We start from the raw sequence: 22,270 nt of genomic DNA, 5'->3' as shown, positions 1-22,270 counted from the left end.
TCCAAGCCTTCAGCCATAAGATGAATGGGGGGGAGGAGAAAGGAAAACAGCATCAATGAAAGTAACTATTGAACACAACACAAACAAGTAGGTTGATGTCTTCCCTTCAATTCCAGTCACGCAAAATAAACTCACATGAAAATAAGTATGACAGACAAGTGCTGAACTTATACGAGAAGACAAAGCATATCAAAGCTACATCTTGCCTCACTACACCTCTCAAAAAACCAAATCAAACGCAAACTCATAAGCTAACCTGAGAAATGGTAACACAGCAGTGTGAAGAATCTTTTTAAGGGTAACCTATAATTAAAAAGAAACTCCCTTGCATGTAGCTTGTTAGTAAGGAGAATGGTCAAGCCTGATGGTAATGCATGAGCTTCAGATCCCCCATCTGTGTCACAGTATATTACCAGGAGCAGAATCACCTGTATTGGCAAAGTGCAGTGAAGACTAATGTTGCAAACTTGTGCTTGTAGCCTTTTATATTTGAAAACCTATTGAGAGACTCAAACCCTTTTGTGATGCAAGTGTTTATAATTTCATTAGCTGTGCTAGAATACAAATAAATTGAGATATTAATCAAAGCAATTAAATGCAAGTTAAAACTTGTTGAAAACACAATCTAGTGGGCTTTCTAAATGTTCTTTTGTAAGTACATATTGCTTCAACTGTTTGTTTTTTTAATCCCTGACAAATTTTCATGACTCATCAGCAGGCTGTTCATCTATCACATGTAAATTAATAAACCTGAAAACAAGGTGGATGCTGTAAATTAATTTAATGTGAGAAAGAGAAGTTTGTGACTGCTTAAGCTGTAACAGCATTCTCTCACCTTAATATCATCGATGTAGCTGCCTGGCAATTTAAGTGAATGTAAATCAGAGAAGCCATAATTGGTCTCACTCTCCCATTTCTGGTTACTTCACCTGGCCTGGCCCAACTGTGCAATTGCACAGTGTATTAGTTCAGGATTCTGCACTGAGAATTAGCATAGCAAAAGAACTGGCTGTTTTTTGTGTAGGTCAGCTGTGATGCCTGAGAGGACAGGGACGCTAGGCTAGCATCAAGGAGGTGGCAGGATTGTGGCAGTCAGTGTGATCTATGCTATAAATGCATTTCACTAGTGATGAAAGAACTGCTCCAGGGTAACATAAGGAATAGCACTGCTCTCACTCAGAAACACCTCCCAGTTGATTCCAGTCATAAACCTGCAAACACATACAGAGTGACTTTTAATCATGTCCACAGCATCTAAAATGGAGTTTAAAAAATAAACTCTAAGAAAAAAACCAAAAATCAGCTGGCAGGTACCCTGTATGTACTTGGTTGTTCAATTTCAGGCTGAATTTATAAAGGAAAAAAATGAATTCATTTCATTGAGCTATGGGCTATCTGTGGAATAAAGGCTAACAGAATCAGAACCATAAAAAACTGATAAGGGAAGTTGTAAACTCTTTTTTTCCCCCCGACTCTTCTCTGCCATCCCATTTCCTATGCCAATACTTAAGGAAATAGTAGACCCCATCTTGTGTTTCCTGCCTGCAGAACTCTCACTGCAGCCAACTGCAGCTTTGTGTGCAAGCTGGTAAGACTGGGATCCTTGTGTAGAATGTTTTTTTTACTTAATCATCTCATATGTATTCTTGTCATTGTGGGCAAACAGCCAGGAAGGCAAAAGCCCCCCTCCTGCAACAAAACCAGAACATATAAAATTGATAATGTTATGATTCAGCTATTTTTTCCTACCATCCCCTAATACAAAACAAGATGTAGTTTTAGTTTGAAATAGGCTCTATTTTCTGCCAAATACAGTGAAAGCACTTAATCCAGATGTCTTAAAGAATAAACGTTATCATTCCTATTAATATGTTGTCTAGAAACTTCAGTTTTGTAGACTTCTTTGAGGAACCTCTGGTGTTTTGGAAAAGGACCACACTGCAAGCCCTGGCAGGTCATCCCTACCTCTGGCTGAACAACTCTGCCAGTGCCTCTTTGGTGAGGGGATGGTTAAAGCTCAGGCCTGTGGCTGACACCGATAACCAAGGCACCCATTACCAAGGCACCCATTAGGGCCAACTGTGGTTTTCTGGTAGGAAACCCAGATGGCTAATTATGAGCACTTAAATGCCAAGACCCTTTATTAACCATTTCACTTTAAAATTGCCTAACAGCAAAATCGAGGTAATGTATTTTGTGATGCAGCAAGATGTCCCTGTTTCCCTCTTACATTCATTTGGAAAGATGTTCTGTGAGAACCAAGTTAATAATATAGTTCTCTCTTTTTGGCAGCATTTGTAAGTACACTTGTGAATATTCAGACAGATGTCAGCTCAGGGAAACCACTGCTTTAAGTTGTTTGTCAGGACTGCGTTTATCAGTCGGTGAAGAAACTGATAGAAGAAAAACATATCCTACATCAGTAGAAAAAGAGTGGATCACTTCAATAGCTTACCTAGGATTCAAAGTGCAATGAGAGTTTGTTTTTTCCTACAGCACATTCAGCATCATTATTGCTGTTTTTTAAGGCTGGTTTCCATAAGATCCAAACTCTTCACACTAGTTTCTCATAGCAACATCCTTCCATAATTACAGAGATTGCACGTACACCTTTTACACCTTATTTGTGGGTTTTAAGCTTCCCTCTCTTCTTCCCCTCCTTTTTCTTTCCACCACAGTTTCTTAGTGGGTACTCTCAATTTCTTTCCCTCATAACTTACGTGTGTCTCTGTTTCCTTGTACATTGTCCCTATTTTCTCTGTCACATTCTCATGACACATCTCCACAATTCTTCATGCTAGTGGAAAGTATATTTCTGAACCAGAGCAGGCACACACACACAAACAACTGTACTGCTCATGGGTTAACCACAGCCAATCAATTCTGAGTTGAGGCCAGTCCTACACCTGTTTATCAAAATTTTCAGGCCATAATATATAGAAATTAAGCAAATTGTAGATTTAAAAGATTTCAGTGTGACACTGCAAAAATTGCCACCAACTAGTCTTATTTTAGAGTTAGAAGTATAACGGCACAGATGTGTAGTTTCCAACTAAGAAACTGCCGTGAAAAAACTGATAACATGTAAGGGCTACCATAAAACTGCTAACTCAGAGTTGTGAAGCCCTCTGAGTTGGATGGAAGGAAAGCATTATGCCTGATACATTCTATAGAAGAATACAAAGATGTCTGAGCTCATTTAGAAATCACATTCTTCTTGAGGAAAAGTGTGACAAAAAATAGTTTAAAACCACAAAAACCCCACAGAGGTGAAATAGGAGAGCCTTTATCATCTTAGACAAAGTGTGTGGGAAAGGAAGGAGTTTTAAGGTTGATGTAAAGCCCAAGAAAGAAATATAAGGAGGAGCTACTTCCTTCCTCAAAGAATGGAGGCAGAAGGGAGAAAAAACAAAGAGAACAAATTTCTACATAGTCAGGCTTTTCAAAGGATGAAATATGGCAATTGGTCTCTTATTTTCCTGCTAGGATCATGGCTGTGTGCCAAGCAACTGTGGAATAGTTGAGATGAACCCTAGCTAGGCCTTTTAGAAGTATGCTAAAATCTGCAGAAGTAAAATCATTTGTTCATTACAGTATCAGTTCATAGCTTTTAGTAACCAGATGACACAGAGAATCTGAGATTTTCATCTTCTAAGAAAGATAACTCAATAAAAAATAACTCAACCAATAAAACTGAAGATCAAAGATGTTTTCTCCATTTGTCTGGTCACTAAGTGGTAGCACACGCTTAATTTCATCAATAATTCAAGCTAATGGGAAGTATTAACTTTAAATAAATTATTAGCAAAATTAGTGCTTTCAGCAGTATAAAAAAAATCCCAAACTTGTACTCTTGGGAATAATTACATTAATGATCATTAAATGCATCCTTTCCAAGGACATCAATGTAGATAACAATGGGTTAGTGCACAGCATTTCTCATAACTTACATATGATGCTGCATTTGTTGAATCCCTGTTTCAGAATGGAACTAAGGTGAGATAGGCTGCAACAGAACTACAGGTAGGACCAAATGTAAAAGTCAGACTGCTGCATTCTTTTATATGATCTTACTCTTCTCAGTACTCCTAAATAAAGTTGATTCTACTGGGAACTGACTTTATTTTTTCCCTAAAAGTTAAGAAAGGTTCTTTAGAATACTATATTTCTCAACCATGTGTACCAGAACAAACAAGGGCAATCCAAAAGAACGACTCGTACTCCCTGGTTACATTAGGTGTGTCATCCACATCCATTAGTAAAATAGAACTCTTTAGTTAGCTTTGGATACTGTCTGATTCAGAAACAAGGAGATACTAGACAGGATTTGTCCTAAGTGTCCAGGCGAGGAGGTGAGTTATTCGGCATACAGTCAAAGTGACTGGTGAACGTGTTTAGGCAAGTGGAATATTGCAAGTATCAAACATGAATGTAATACATTATAATATGACTGTTCACTGGATAGTTTTTAAAAGCAAAATTAGAGCACATCAAAATCACTACACAGATGAAAACTGAGAAACAACCATCACATTACCCGTAAATTAAAATCCATTCAGGCCACCCATCACATTTTTTACTGAGTCAAGATGTGTATGTGTGCACTCATGTATTTTTTAACACTGTCAATCAATTATTATGTATTGCATGCAGAAATTACATTAACATTAATGTACAAATTTACAAAGGAAGCCTAAAACAGTCTCTAAATTATGCACTCTCCAACTGCCATGTCAAGGACTTAACCTCCAGAGTTAATACACCCTGCACATATATCCCTTCAAATCCAAACCAGACAAACAGGACAAAAAACCAACCAGCAAAACTCATACCACTCCCAGAGGGAAAATCTACTTGTAAATCCTAGGAGGGACAACAACTGTCCAGTTGCTCCTGGAGACACTTATCCCACAGCTGAGCATCTGGGGTCTGCAAACACACAAGCAGCCATAGTTCCTTTGCTGAAGGAAGCAGAATGGGAAAGTGAAGTTCAGGAGCTTCCCAGAGAAATGCCAAGATAGTATGTTAGTTGCATTTGTATGGTGATGGAAGAATGACAATGCTTCAAGAAACTGTGCAAAACTTACAAAAGCAGCAGATGACAAAGCTTAAATTTTATAATGGATAAGTCTACGCATGCACTGAAATACAAATTTATGTGCTTTAAAAGCTGATGAAGTTGACATCTGAAAACATACAGTTTTAAATTTGATGTACACTGAAGATTTATGTCTGTCCTTCTGTAGAAGACAAAAAAAAACCCATGGAAAACACTGCAGAGTCTTCCTTCATAACTTTCATCACATTTCATTTAGAACATTGACTATTTTTGGACAAATGTTTTTAGCAGGTCAAGCTATGAAAACTTTGCAAAACTCAGTTCTCCATTTACATCAGTCTTGCATTCAAACTGCAAGCAGGCAAGACTTCAGAGGCCTCTGGGCCACCAGAAAGTGCTGGCACCACACTCTAGAAAGGCTGAGAACAATTCAGACCAAGGCTGCAGTGGCCAGGCCTCTGCTCATTCTGCTACCTGTACTCATCCAGCAAGGACAGAGCTGAAGAACGAGCCTGTGAGTCAGAGGTCTCCTTGTTTTACGCTCCTAAAGACCTCTGCTGGATGGAGAAGACTGACAGCTGACTTAAACTACTATAAAAGACAGAAGATCAGAGGAAGAAAATAGAAACAATAAGTGAGGACAAATCATCAAAACAGGCTAAAATGCAAAAGGAGAGAAGTAGGGAGCACAAGAACAACTTGTGTAGGAGCAGTGAGATCATATCTCTTGAAAACTGCTATGGTAAGATGACTAGAATTTGAATGGAAAGCCCATAAAGGATAAATTAAGTAAGAGAAAAGCTCTGGGGCAAAGCTCAGGCTTCGAAAGAAAGCAGCTGGGACCAGACCAAGGGAAGAAGTCAACTTCAAGGAAGGGAGAGGGAAAGAACATGAAAAGCACTGTCAGTTAACATTTGTGAAATTCAACACAAATACATGGATTTCTTTTCCTTTCAGCATTGGTTTCAAAGAGAAGATGATAGCTTGCAACTGCTATCAAAAGTTCTTCAGCTCAAGTAGTGTAAATCTTCATACAGAACCTAGATGTTCAAAACTGCTCAAAATCAACCAATGCCAAATGATAATTTCACTTATGATTTTGGTTTTTTTACAAACCTACAGAGCTGTAACCTAAGTCAGAGAGAGCTCTTCTTAACATTACATTGCACTAATGTTTGAAATATTCTGAAAAAAAGAACTGGGTGTTGAGCAGTTCAAATTAGATGTCCAAATTTACTATTTTCCACTTAATTTGTATGTATGTGAGTTCACCACCCAGGGTTATTGCAAAGAGAAAACATTAGTGTATGTGAAGTATTTGAAAACTGTAATGATGAGCACTACAGAATTGCCAACAGGAAATTAATATTGCCATGAGAATGAGGTTTGAATAGTGGTAATAAATAAGGCTTAAGGCTATACAATGACCAATGAAAATAAACTAAAACATTGAATAGTTTGTCATTATGCTGGCACAGCCCCTTCTGTGCACTTAATAGGAGAGGCGTCCTGAAGCAGAGGGCACAAGCACAAAATGCAAGTAGTGACTGTAACATAATGCATATGCATATGCACCTTTAATTCTGACCCTAGACATTTTTTGACAACTAGATCTGATACTCCGTGAATAATGATCATTATCATTCGTAGGAGAAAGCACATAAATACATTAAAGCATCATTGTTCACATGAAAAATTAAACATCACTGAAAAAGTACCTGTAGGCAGACAGGAATATTCAGTACTGCTATAAAGAGTCAAGTCTAACAAAGGTGGTGACATATTATGAATTTCTTTTTGGCTGAAGCTTTTAATTTACCAACAACCATTTATTAAAACTGATGGATACAGGAACATGAATTTCTTCCGTCTCAGACCTTTTTCCATTTACACATATCTATACACAGCTACAGAACTATTCTGACATCTTTGGGAACACATTTTGTTAAATTTCATAGTGTAATAATTTAGACAATAACACACACAGAATCACAGAATGGTAGGAGTTGGAAGAGATCTCTAGAGATCATCCAGTCCAACACTCCTGCAGAAGCAGGTCCACCTAGATCAGGTTGCACAGGAACGTGTCTAGGTCGGTCTTGAAGATCTCCAGAGATGGAGACTCCACACCCTCCCTGGGCAGCCTGGGCCAGGGCTCCCTCATCCTCACAGTGAAATAGTTTTTTCTTATGTTTAAATGGACACACTCTTACTTCATTCACCTGTTCACCTCTCTGTGATCTTTGCCTATATGAAGAATAAAGGTAGAGATTTAAATATTTGCTTTAACAACATGATGAAGCTCCCACATAAACGAGATTATAGAGCAGGGCTGAAAACTTCTTATTCATAAGATGTATAGATTAGTTAGACTGCAAGCAATAGCAATATTTAAATTAATTTAGCCATTTATATTTACATATAATGAGTACCTTCACCATGAGCTATTATTAGCACTTACAAGCTAATTCATAGTGAGGTAGCACTATGATGCTAGAAATGTGCTTCCATTTTAGAAACAACTTCTAAGATCATGTCTGTTTCTATTTTTGTTAACTCATTCAATGGAGGTCAAATCATGTAACCCTTCTTCATGTAAAACTCTCAGTTCAAACAAATGTTTTCGCCCAAGGAAACAATCCAAAGCCAAAAAAAGTACCGCAACTTTATAAATAAAACGAATTCTGACTGAGCTTCACCACCAGTGCTGAGCTAGCCTGAGCTGCTCACATGCATAATACTGGCCAGCTGACAGAATACGCTGCCAGACGGAGCTCAGTGCACTCACATGCACTTGCTGTACTTTTAAAACAAAACCAGACTGACATATAACTCAAATTCTGAACCTCGTTAAAACAATTCTAGGCCAAGGGTCATTGTTTAATACGTCTTACTGTTGATAGGGCAGTCATGAAGTGTAACACTCTAGTATGAGATAACAAAATGCCTTTCCTCTGCCTCACTAGTTGCAGCAGTCACAAAGGAACGGTAATGTACAAGTGCAATAGAAAACAAAAGAGAAGATAGCATTATGCACTCCAAAAGCTTTTGTAAACTTATTTTAAAAGAGTAATCTATTGCAATAAAGTTAATACACTGTTGTATTCTGTTTGTGTCACAAGGTTTTGGTACCACAAGCCTTCTGTGAGAAGCTGCTAGAAGCTTCCCCTATGTCCAGTAGCCAATGCTGGCTGGCTCCAAGACCGACTCACTGTTTCCCCAAGTTGAGTAAATTTTGTCCATGACAATGACTGCTGAGTGATCTCTCCCTGTCCTTATTTTGACCCATGAGTCTTTTGTTATATTTTGATTTCTCCTATCTAGTTGAGGAGGGGATTGATAGAGCAGCTTTGGTGGGCACCTGGTGTTTAGCCAGGGTAAACCCACTACAACTGTTCTATACTCACACTGAAGTCCAATTTTTCTGTCTCTCAATGAACAATGACAACACCTGATTTACAACACTTGTTTCAAGGCAATTTACTATTTTCCAGTGACATCAAAAGAGTCACATACCAGTCCATGGATAAGAAAATCATTGTTCTCTTCTAAAGAAATAGTCTGTAAGGTTTAGACAAGCAGAACCATCTCTTCACATCAATTTTAAGTTAAGGATAAGCAAAGGATTGATGGCTAAAAGGTAGTCATTAGTCCTGTGCAGTAACTAGGAGACACATCCTGCACAGTCTACAGATATACAACTTAGAGGAGAAGGATGTTACAGTGATATCAAGGCTTTGTCAAGAAGTAAATAAGAGCTGAGCTTATGTGCTTCACACCTATAATGTACCTGAAATAAAGACAGAAGAGGACTCATTTCATGCACAGGAAGAATTCAGCAGTATGCTGTGGAGAACCATAGATGAGTTAATCAGACTGTATTTAGATCATTATATTAATAAAAGCAAAACAAACTCTACAAATTAGCAGCTGCTCCCACTACATCACCTTTGCTAAAAATAGGTGTTCCTGCCACCAGGTAACTAACTTGAGATAAAAATCTAGTGAAAGCATGGCAGACTGTAAATTTCCAAGTCAGCAAGTCAAGTTACAGAAGAGTATTCAACAAGTTCCCAATTTATAATAAGACTATGAAGTAAGTTGCTTGGATTTTAGCTTTAAGCTAGTTCATTTAAATAGGGAAGGATTTAATGTGTTTCCTTTACATGAAATCAATGCTAAAATTCTGAAGCAAATACAGAAATGATAACAAAAGATTTTCATTATCTGTATCAAGCATTTGGCAAGACATACAGGCACGCTCAAGAGATTTACAAAATCCCCATTCAAAATTTTCCAAAGCTAGTATTTGGCAAAGCCTGTTTCTGACAGATGAGATGAAAAGTAATCACAGGTGAGACACATTGCACTGACAGAGACTTTGAGGATCAGCCATGTGAAATGCAAAGTGGATCAATTAGCAGTTGTCCACCCTTAATCAAGAGTTCTGGGAACCAAAAAATTAAATGTGCTTGGACTAACTGAAGCAGAAAAGGCAACGTGCTGGAAGAGATGGAGAATTATAAGAAACAGACCCTTCCATGTCTGGAACCTGAAGTGCTGAGAGATGCAGTAAAAAAAGAAGAAGACATAGGTGAAAAGGAAACCATGATTAACACCTTATCAGGGAAGGGCAGAGATGCAGTAAGATAATGAAAGGAAAGGGCTGAATTAATCTTGGCAAAGTTTCATTCTGTGTGTATTTCTTTAATTTCTTTGTTAAAACCTTTAATAATAAACAAGTGTCTATTTGGGTTACCACAGATAAATATCTTGACCTGCATTCTGCCTGAACTCCCCTTTATTTAATGTCTGACTGCTACATAAATACTTCTCTGACATGTTGGCATTATTATTTTACAAATAGATTCCACCAGCTCATTCCCACATGAACAGCCTTCAGATTCAATCATCCTTCTGTATAAACAACACATTGAATGGCCTTTGCCCTTATTAGCTTACAGAAAATTAATTTCTTAGTGTTAATTTTTGGGCTTGGGCCAGTGGCCGAGCATTTAGGGCTGCTGCTGGAGCTACAGAGAATATCACACAAGTCAGTTATGGAAAGATATATTATTTCCTTCGACTACCAACTGATGAAGAACTGCAATCAATGAATCACATGCCTGTTGTGTCTCCTATAGTATATACTCAGTTCTGTTGGCTAGTTTTAAACAAGTGCAGCCACAAAACCTCTGGCACTTCATTTATTGCTTTGTGTTACTCTAAAATGGACATGTTTGAAAAATGTAATGGTCAGTAAAAACATAATAGCTTTACAGATTATGAAGCAAAGAAAGAGCCAATGCACCAATTCAGTCTCATCACCTTCACAATCAGAATTAGCTTCCACCAGTGACCCTCACATTAACCCTCATCATGCAAGGCTCAGCTCAAGCATGTTTTGAAAAACATTCAGACCCTGAGGGCTCCAAAGACTAAGGACTCAAAGCTCCTTGGCAAATTATTCCCATGTTGAATGACTACACTGTTTTAAAACTGACCATGTTTTCATATTTAAATTTCTCAGGCTGCCAGTTACAGCTACTGAGCCAAGCTTGCTATGCTAGCAGACACATTCTGCACTGCATGCTTAGTGAAACATCCATGATGCTTCAAAGTTCTTCCCCTCTTTGTCCCTGCTACTTGTTTCAGAATATCCGAGTGACAGCTCAGATATATTCTCTATGGAGCTAGATCCTTTAAAAAAAACTTTCCTTGAATAACAAGTCCCAAAGACACGATCACATTCTGCACTCCTCTGAGTGTTTTATACATCTCTGGTGTTGAAATGCCCAAAACTGACTTGTCAGTGAAGTCTTGTTGACATCTGCTATATTTCATAGATCCTTGACAAGATGCATATACGCAGGCAACCCAAAGTAGCATTTGACTTGTTGGCTCCATTTATCTCATTTACTGGCCCTTAAGGTCCCTTTCAGTGTTACTGCTTTCCAAAGTAGTTCCTATTAAATATTTTATATTTGGTTACTAACCCCTGCACTGAATTTCATTCAGTTTCTTGTGTATCCTTGTGGATCTTTGAAGGGTTCTGTATCGACTTCTGTGTCAGCAATGATATTTTTAATGTCTGCAGCTTAAATAGCAGACAAGAGGCACATTTCTGACATCTTTCACTACAATTTCTCATAAAGACCTTCATGTCCCTAACAAGGACACTGTGGCATGCTACACTTCTGCTCCATTCCTCACATTTCAGATATTAAAGAGGCAGTCAAATTTTATCATTTTAATAAATATATACATTGTTTAAAATTAAAAATATTGTATTTAACTATATCTGGTAATTGATGTTTCCAAACAGACAACTGAGAGCACTACTTGTTCCACAACTTCAGCTATTATAACTTCTATGCTGCAAAACACTATGTGGGAAACAAAGGTTTTCCTCTAGGATGACTACAACAGTCACAGTTACCAGCTTATCACAAACCTGAAGTGACCCAGAAACATGCCAGAAGCCTGTCTCTAATTAATCCCCTGGGTGCCTTGATATTATTAGAAACAAACTGCATTCCAGTAAAAAGTCAAGAAATTAATTCAAAGATGTGGAGTTATGAAACACCACTGAATTTGGTAGGTGTTTAAAATCAATCAGGTTAGACTAATAGAAGGTTGTTCCTTGTTCTGCTATACTTAAGGAAATAAAATCACTGATCAGGAAAACAAACACATTAAAATATTTGACATCTGTTTTCAGATCAGTATCTCTAAAACAAACATGGAGAAAAACATTTTTGGAAGTAATTAAATTAGCCAAACACAATGACACTAAGAAAGATCCATTTGTAGTGCAGAATTTCTAGGCAAATGTCCCTACTTCTTTCTGTTTTGGTGGCTCATTGAAAGCATCCAGTGTCCAAATCTGAAATTACCAACACAAACTGCTTGACATAAACCAATTGAAGATCTCCAAATACAATTATTATTCATATGAACAGGAGCAATCACTGCACTGCCCAGTCAGCTGCTTTTTGGGATGTTTGCTTTTCTTCTATTTGCCGATGGATCAATATATGAAAACAAGATGAGGAATTCTCTAATGTGAGGCAAATTGAAACACTTTTAAAATTAATTGAATTTTTGATGTATCAGTTGTGCAAGTCAAGCTAAAAACCAATAGTACATTTATCAACTGAGATAAACCCATGCTTTTCACCTGCTTACCTTTTTAATTTGAGTAGCGATTGATTTCAGTGCAACCACTCACATTTATGAGGTACATAAATGCTGCCAGGTCTCCAACTGTTTAAGCTGCTACAAGTAGCAGCTGTATTGAGATGGAGCAGGTGTGTATTTGCCACCTACCAAAATAAGCAACCCAGCCAACTCCAAACCTGCATTCCGGAAGACTGTGCACAAAGAGGTTGCCACACACTTTAAAAGATCTCTCTCTGCATCACAGGAGTATCAGCAGTTTTAGTTCTCCAGGAATGACAGCTTCAGAAAGTTACATCTTGATTTTTCAGCTTTATCAGCACACTGATAATTCGAATTCAAGCTTCAGAATATTAGAAATCAAAGATTTTATTAATATCATCACAGAAATGTCTTGCTGTCCTCAGAGGACATAAGGAGACTTTTGAGAGAGGCAAGCAACCAGAGAACATTACAGCAGGAAGGAGGGAAAGCAGCAGGACGAGAAGCTCCTGCCATGTATTTTTCACAGCTATGTTGTACACATGAACTAAACAACTATACTTCAAAGAGGACTTGACTACTGTTTTTTTATAAAGCTGCAGATTACATCATTATATACTAAAAGGGCACAAACAACAGGGATAGCAGTGCAGAAGGTTCTTTTTTTTTTATATCATACAGAGAACTGCTGTCAAGGATTATAATCAAAATGTGATCTGAGCTGGCAAAGCTAACAGACAAACATCTCCACTTTGTGGACTGTCTTTGCTGGATATCCAAGCTGGCTGCAGGTTATTTCTGTTTCCTCAGTCTGACTCCTCATGTAAACTTCCCCAAAGGGAACCTACAACCTGAGCTCTGACAGCTGTTTAGAGCTTGATCAAAGCACAGGAGTTCACATCCAGGAATTATGTTTTGTTTCACGACCACCTAAACCTAAAGCTTTTGAAAAAAAAACCCCACAAAACCCTCAAGTAATTTGAAAGTGGCAATTCACTGGCATTTCTCTTAATAGAGAGAAATTTGCCATAACTTTGACCATGACTATCTGATGAGTTCTTACGGAGCCTGGGAGAGAAACCGAACTGAAACTGCATTCATGTAGTTTTCTGCAATGTGAAGGGACGTGTGTATTTTTTTTCTGTTTCAGTTTTTGCCAAGCAGAAAGTAGATAATCATTCCTTCTAATGTATTACAGTAGCAACGAATGAACAGATAATTCTACAAAGATTTATGCAAAACCTCAACTGATTTAGACTTCTTACTTATTATGGCTCTTTATTTAACATTGGTAAGCACTGTTTAAATTCTAAAGTAACCGAATACAAACATGTTTATTTTATTGTTTGTACATCCATAGTATTGGTTAAAAGGGCATTCAACATAAAACAGTCCTTCTGCTTTTTTTTCCTTTTACTTTCCAGACCTTTTGTGATTATTAGCCACCAACCGATTTATATCTACAAGAAAGCTCAAAAAAAATCCCATATAGCTGTCCAGTATAGTACAGACAATGCTTTCTATTTGATTTTGCATTAAAAGGAAATTAGATATCACAAGACTAAAATGGTGATGCCAGCCAGCCAGATATTTTGAGGGAAAATGCAGAAGACTGTCTTCAGAGAAAAGAGGTAAACAACGAGGGACTGACATAATGTGGACTACTTCAGACATGGACGAGAGGTACTAGGGATCAGAAATGAATTATTATGCTCTAAAATGATCCAATAAAATTTGAACTGTAGTGCAGTAATCAGAAAATGTATTGGAAAAAAGATAGGTTATAAAAAGAAAAAGGAGCTTTCAAGTACTGTGGGTTATTAGCTACTATGGAGAAATCTGTATTCAGGAGATTATATTTCTAACAAAATATGCACACAACCAAACACAACTGAATTTGCTGTTCAAAAGGAAGCACACTATAAAAATTAAAAAGCTGGAATGGAGACAGAATCACAGGCTAGAATAAAAATAATCAATGCAACCATCAATAGGAATGTCGAGATGAACACTGTACTGACTGAACACACAGCCACACAGGCTTCAGGAAGAATGACTCAATTATATTTTTCCCCACGGGCAAAGACATAAAAGATAGTTGCAGCCACATCGAGCAAATCACAAACCAGCATTTGGGCAGTGCCCCTTGTTGGAAAGGAAGAACTGTAGTTCTAAACCCTGAACAATTATGAACACTTGGGCTCTCTCGCCTTCGGCAGTGAAGCCCTGGCAGGCTGTAGCCACTGTGCCCATCTTCACAGTGCTCACTGGCACTCGACACACCACAAACTTGCACAAAATGGAAGGGAAGGCCTTACTTTATCAAAGCAATGGAGAAGCACTGTAACAGCCATTGTCTTAACCAGTTTCTGAGCCAGGAGAGGAAAGAGCTGAGGATTTTTGAAAAAGGCACGACCTCTCTTAGTCTGATATGAAACCGGGGCAAGGGAGAAGTGGGATGTAAAGGCTTCCTCGGGCACCTGCACCACAAATCAGTTCATATAGTCTCTTCCTATCAGAGTAGGCAGATTTCTCAGGACTGCAGCATCTGCTATGCCACCGGCTCTTAGAAGACACAAAAGATAGCAGGGACTGATGTGCTGGTCAGTTGAAAGTCAGCTTCATGAAGCACTATATAAAATACACATTGCATTGTTTACATACAGTGATGCTCACACCATTGTTTACAATGTGTACATACATCGTTTCTACCTGGAGTAGAAACTTCAGATAAAGAAACAACACTGGTAATATAATTAGTCATCAGAATACGTGAACCTAATTAAAATATTACTCAAAAAACTCCTGTTGGGGAGAGGAAGCAGCCTGCAGGAATTCTGCAGTGCTCCTAGACCCATATTTGAGAAGAGCTAATTATAACACAACTCCTCATGTTTCAAAATTTAAAGCCGGGGAGTAGAGCTAGGTATGATTAAAGAAAATCAACTTAGTATCTAAAATACTGAATTTCACTTTTATATGAAAGCAAGTTGAAACAAGCAGCATACCAATTTGCATTACTGTGTACAAACTAACTTTTTCATAACACTTCCCATTCGTATTCTGTTTTCTAGTGCAGAAATAAGAACTAATCTAATATGTTTGGTTTAGCTTTCATTTTTGTAAGACTATGAAGGTTACAGCCACTGGATGTGGCCACTTTCTCCATTTTCTATGTTTCTTCTAGATGGCCTGACCGATGTTATTTGCTACTACCAATACTATCCATTTGTAAGATGAGCGTGTGCTAGTATTTTTAACTTTGAATAATAAAGATTTATGTTGATCTTCATCTTACTCCTAAACCCAAGAGGAAATGAAACAGTAACAAATTTGAAAATGGAAGATAAGATTTTCTCATGTAATTTAATACACAATGAATTAAATAAGTACAAATGAAAAAAGGTTGAAGAGGAAGAATAAGCAATCTTTTGTCATCCGTGGTAGGATGGCAATACATTCTCTGAAGATCTCATACTGTCAGGAGAAATGATATTTACATTATATCTCGCTAGACCCTAAAAGGATAATTTGTCAGTATTTTCCACTTTTTTTACCAATCCTGTATTCACTTGCTAGATCCCTACTTTTTATCTCATTTAATAGTTTGGAATAGTTGAAAAGCATTGTGCTAGGGGGAAGAAGAAAGCTCTAGATGTCTGTGTTTAAAACCATATTGGCTGACAGTACAAGGAAGCAAATAAGAATAATTTATTCTTATTTAACTAGTAGCCTTAACTATAATCATCTATGATCAGAGTCCACGGGTTTTCCTTTCTGCCTTATTTCGCACTAATGATGTTCCACTGGCAGCTTCCAGCAGAACATCCCAAATCTGATAAAATAGGTTTGAATTATCAAAAATATTTACATTTTAAGACACACAAGTGAAAATTGCTTATTTTGAAATATAAGTATTAGACACAAATAAATAATCTATTCCAAAGGATATAAAACATGACTGTATGTTGTTTCTGTAAAGTAGATTTCTGATCGAATACTTTTAATATCTTAACAGAAAGAGATGAGAAATAAAATATATATAATAAACTTAATAATAAAACAAGATAAATAAAACATCAAGATAGACATCTTGATTGTTTAGAATGGAACTGTTCTCAGCAATATTCTAGTCCAGAGATGTCCTCATGTAGAATTCATGGCAAATACTTAACAACAGAAAAAATATTTTGTTCAGCAACCCCTAGTTGGAAAAATAGCTGAAATGAAGACTGAGAGAATCCTCACACTTTTGCACTGCAGCATTCTGACAGAAGGCAGACCTACCTATCCCATCTCATCTTTCGACCCCCCCGTGGCAGCCTAGATAAGCAGTTCCCAAGAACTGCAACAGCTCTGCAACATCCTCTTGCACTGCAAAATATTTGTGGAAATACTTTTCATGAATGCTCAATTCCACCTAAGAAAGTCAAAAGGATTTGAAAGAAAGAAGCAGCAGTAATTTATAGTGCTACAGGCTCCATAAGCCACATCCACTCTCCTTTCCACATAACACAGGGGAGGAAAGCCAAGTGATTTTTTTTGAGCTCTAATGCCAAGTTACTCATTTCTTGGACAAGAATTAGACCTGACTGCTCTCCTCAAGCATCCCTCCCTCCCCTCTTCTAGCTACTCATGAAAGGAAACAAAACTCTAGGCCTAAAAATAATACACAACTTTGTGCAAACACACAGATATTTTTCCCTATGCTGTGAGGAAAGGTAATTTGCATTACAGAATATTAAAACTATTTTGTTATGTTCTAAATATTGTGTCATTATCTTTAATGTAAAATAGGAAATACAGTTCGATATTTGTCTCTAAATTAGCATTCATTGTGCTTAAAAGAGAAATATAGGAAATGGAATGTTTTAGAACTGAGCACTGATTTTCATTTACTGTATGAATCTATAAAGATTAAAATACCAAATATGCAGATGCAATGCCCATCAGTCAAGAAAACTAATGGAGAGACATCTTAAAAGGCAGAATTTTCCCCAAAACTCATCATTAGCTGGATTTCCATGTATGTATGAGCAAATTCATAAATGGCTTAAATACTGGGGGCACAATGCAAGACTCTCATGATATCACAATGAGGTGACTACAGTGCTCACAGAAGCATCTCACACTTATCCAAAGCAATCCAGATGACTTACATGCTTTCTTTCAGACAGTAACATTTGCAAAGGAACCACTCTGAGGTCAACAAAAGCATGTTACACTCCAGCAGAGCAGTTATAATGTCAATGTACACTCCAATGCTCCCCAAAAGGCATGTCTACATTACTGCTGAGATTCATGTGCATGCTTTGACAGTGAGTAGGCTTCTTTGAAACAGAAAGAGCAGAAGCAACCAACACAAATACCATCTAAACACTGGAAGAGAGAAAAATCACAACAGAAGAAAAAGAAATCTTTTATTAAGGGAAGATTAGTGGCCTTTTTCTGTCAAACATCTGAAAGCATCATACATCAAATACCTGGCAAGCTACAGTAAACTCCAGAAGTTGAAGGAATTTCACCATAAGGGGTTAGTATTTTGTTTATATGATGAGGTTGCCTGAATCTATCAGGTGACTAAAACCATCCAACAGACAGGGGCATACAAACACAAACATGATCCACGCCACAATAAAAAGTATTAAGAGAAAAATACTAAATGGGACTAAGACTGATTACCTTAGTATTTTCAAGGTTACTTATACAAATTAGACCTAACTGTTCTAACTGAAAACTAGTAACTCAATTCCTTAATTGCACCACTGTAAACAGAGAGTGCCAGGACAGGAGCTAATGGAAATACTTCAGATACAACTATAGTTATTGCAAACACAGTCCTGAACAGCGAGTCAGTCACATGCCTGTTTCTTCTTAGAGCATGTATTATTATAATGTACCTGTTAGCAATAATTTCCTGGAGAAATGAGAAAGCCAGAGATCAGCTTAATGCCTGGCTTATTTACAAAACCACTGTAAATAACAGCAACATTCATTCCAATGCTCTCACTTTCTTGCATTAAACACAAGACTTTTATGGAGAGCCAAATTCAAGTCTAATTTAAACAGGTGTGAATTCACAGTAAGTTTACAGACACACACCATCAATTAAATCAGAACCTTGCCCTTCACCCAGTCTTCCCTATATTTGAATAACTATAGCAGTCACAAAGCTGAATTTCACATTTGGCATCAGCAATTCCAGTATTTCTTTTACTAATTAAACATCTTTATCTCTAACAGAAACTGTTAAGATACTGAATCTGAAGTGCAAAGAGCTGAGGCAACTTGCCCAAATGTCACCCATCTGCCCAGCAATTAAAAAACACCACAGATTCAGAGAGAGTAAAAAAACTCTGTTGAGTGGCCCAGTGCTCCCAGGTTATAAAACAGACTAAGGTGAATTACACAAGATTAATCTTATCTGTGTCTACGTCATTAAACTCAGCTTTGACTTGTAACCTACTAACTTCTCTACTACATCTACTTATTAATATATGGCTAATATTATTATTCTATCTTTGCAGTCTGCAGTTTAAAATTATTGTTCCAATAGAATCTGATCCTGTACATTTACATTAAGAAAGACGTTTCCCAATAGTTTATGTGGGAAAAAGGAAGCAACTACATTTTTTCATGTCTGTTCCCCCATCCCGCTTTCTTTTTTAAAATAACAAGTATTTTATTTAAAACAAACAAAAAACATCCCCTGGCTAGCTCTCAAGTACTCTAAAGCTATATTCCATGACCAGTCTAGTGGCATTTCAACCTGTACTAACAGCCTAATTTACTGCCTACAAATCTCTTAGAAGCTGTTGTGAACTTCAGACAATACCTAGTCGTCATAAAATAGTGCAGGCAGAGGAATTGAACGTGAATTTGGTTCCAAGACTGAGTGTGCATTTCACAGTACACTCATCCAGTACTGGGAATCCAGTATTCTGTTATTGGTTCTTAATGCTTAGTAGAGAAAAAGTAAGTAATTGCATAAAATCATCTAAGTGTCAGAAGTAAGCCAAACAAGTCAGCCTTTGAAGTACCTTGAAACAATCTGACAGGTTAAAAATTGCATTATTGTAGAAATGGCCTGAATTCCATAGTAACTCTCAGTTGAGATGTAATAGCTGAAAGAGTTGATGATTGTGCAAACAAGTCAAACATGGCTCAGAAATGCATTATGGCATGGCATGACTGCACTTGAGGTAAAATTCATTGCTTCCCAGCTGCACAGACATATGAATAAATAAATATAATATAGAAATAAATTTGCCAGCTCAGTAATACGGCAGACTAAACCACTGAACTCAATGTTCTGATGTGTTGCAATTATCAGATACCATTGTTTCAGTGAATTGAGGGTAAATGCAGTCTTCTTCAATGGAATAAAGTAACTATTTTTGATATTGTTATTCTGTAGTGTTCCTCTCTGAAATTTACATTTGCATATTGCAAGAGTAACACTGTTCATGTTTAAATAGAGCTATTTATACTATACCAGAGATAAGCAATGATCCCCAAGAAGTTGGTCATTCATTACTTGCAGTTAATATATATTTTGCTTAGCCTCAGGCAAAGCTGAAGGCAGCTTGTGCACTAATAGGCTATTATTAGTTGCCATTAGCATTGACAACACTAATTTAAATGGGAACTTTGGTGTTTCACACAATCTGTTCAATGCTGCCAAAACAACCAGAGTATGTTTAAACAGTGATTATGACAGAGTTGGTGTGTCTATGAAGGAAAATAATCCTTAAATAAATTCTCAAATTGGGCTACTCAGAATACATAATGAAGTACATACACTGTGTCAGGGTACCTCCTGCTAGAGCTCTGAATGAATATAAGAAATCTGAAATATGTCCAAGAGAATAAAATTTGCAAAAATATATTTGCTTCAGATCAATGTAAAGTGAAAAAAAAAAGTCCTGAAAATAGGTTTACTAGAGTCCATACACTTAGTTGTTCTAATGTCACCACAAAAAAGCTGTTCTGTATTTGTAACAGAATTGTGCTCATAAAAGAAAAAAAAAATAAAGCCACAAAAAGACCCAACTGACTTTTCAAAGCAACTAGTTTTCTAAAACAATGCAACAACTGTTACAAATAGCTGTGTTCAAAGCCATTTGCTCAACTCTTTGAAAGTCAGAATTTCTAAAGATTTAGTTTTACAGAAATTAGACAGTATCATGGAAACTTGTATTTTATGAACTTCCAGCAACTAATCTTATGTGCTCACCCATTTTCACATCACAGAAGTTATTGACTGGCACAAAGTAAGCCTACTTCCTTCTCAGGAATGGACAAAGATAAATGCAAGACTTTTGGCTCTCTGATAAACCCCAGAGTGCAAAGGACTGCATAGAAACAGACAGATGTACCATCTATTACTTCATTTGAGATTTATGAACTTCTGTGTTTAAAGAGTGCTTTGTTATTGAGTACCAACACAAATAGAAAACAGGTTGCTGTCTCCAAGTGGAATCTTGACCAGGAACTTACCTGTGAAGTACTAGATAAAGGAAATTATAATAGCTTGAACCATCATTGTCTTCAAATATATCCAAGTTAACTTTCAGGACTATAATTATTATAATGATTAAACACCATAGAAGCACTGATATTAATTCTGTTGACACTGCTTGGAGGATTTAAATGAACTTGTGCTCTCAGCTTCTCCCTCTTCCAACTTATTTTTGCCCTCAGTTTGCTTTCCAACTATTTAGTCAAAAATTGTATTCAAGTACCTAAAGCACAAATTCCTGATTAAAAATTTCTTACAAAGCTTACAAAAGAATCTATTACCATAAAGCTACATGCAAAAAGGCTGCTCTACTCTATTCTAGACCATGCAGGATATGAGCTTAAATTGATTAAAATAATTCTCTGAGACAAGCCTGTAGAAGAAATAATTCCATTCTTTGTTGAAGCACAATGATCATGTGTCCCTATCTAAATGACACTTCACCTGTAGCTCCTGCAATGTAAGATGACAGAGGTAACAAAAGTATTTATTTTACTACCTACAATAATTTTCATTTATAGCAAGATGACTTAGTGTCACTTCTACAACTACCAAAACATCATGAACACCCAGGTGCACCACCACATTCTGGAATGAAACACATAACTTGGTTACTCGTTTAACCTGCTGTCAATAAATTGGCTTCCCAGCACCTTAAAATATAAATATAGAAATTACATTCATGATTGAAATCTCTTTCATCTTAAGACCATAGATGTTGCTAAAATGTATCATTGTCAACACTCAAGTGTCAATCTGCCAGTTTCACTGGTTCTCCTATACTTTATCTAGTTAAAAATACACATTTAGCCACATTTAGATCTGTCATAATATGGAGCTATTAAACATAGAAACAAAAATATGAGCTAAACTTGTTCATCTTAAGCATGATAAATTTGTTTACTTACTACATCCTTTAAGGAAACATTTAGAGCAGATTTCCTTTCATTTTGATGCAGAGATATAAAATTATTAATTCCACTCATGTTTCTTAATGAAATACACATTTTCCCCATCTGTGATACACTAAATCATAAGGAAAATAAGTAAAAAGATCCTAAAAGAGAATAAATATTAAAAAAAAACAAACAAAGCTTAAAAAAACTCCTCACTCCCCACTCCCAAACCTAACTCACCCTCCATATTCAAAGAAATATGGAACTGACATACAACAAAGACCTATTCAATCTGTCCTACTGATAGGCACATCTTCAGGTGCAGCCTGAAATCACAGGTCAATACAGCATCTACGATTCCAGGTTGTCCTTCTGAAGTAACCTGGGTATACAGTCTTAAAGCTGAGCCCAGAAGCCAGCACATGGAGTCAATTCGACACAAAATGTGATATAAATGTACATATCTAGATTTATTTTAGAACCTAAATTGCAGGCTACTAAACTCAAATGACACATGTCCTATGGCACAAAAATGGAGAATGTGGGAAAGTAGTTGGTGTCTAGAGGAATGATGTTTTTAAAAACATAGTTTCCTTTTTTTTTCTTATTTTTCATCTATAAATACAATACATG

General features: G+C 36.9%; 1 protein-coding gene across 2 annotated transcripts in view; it reads right to left on the bottom strand.

Annotated features, from left to right (window-relative positions):
* Nucleotides 1-22,270, bottom strand: part of TENM1 (teneurin transmembrane protein 1) — a 227,882-nt gene that overhangs the window by 182,268 nt on the left and 23,344 nt on the right. The window lies entirely within an intron of this gene.

This window comes from Colius striatus, chromosome 13, assembly GCF_028858725.1.
Source record: "Colius striatus isolate bColStr4 chromosome 13, bColStr4.1.hap1, whole genome shotgun sequence".
NCBI classification, from domain to species: domain Eukaryota; kingdom Metazoa; phylum Chordata; class Aves; order Coliiformes; family Coliidae; genus Colius; species Colius striatus.
Note: the sequence above shows the minus strand (reverse complement) of the source record. Positions and strands in the feature narration are given on the sequence as shown.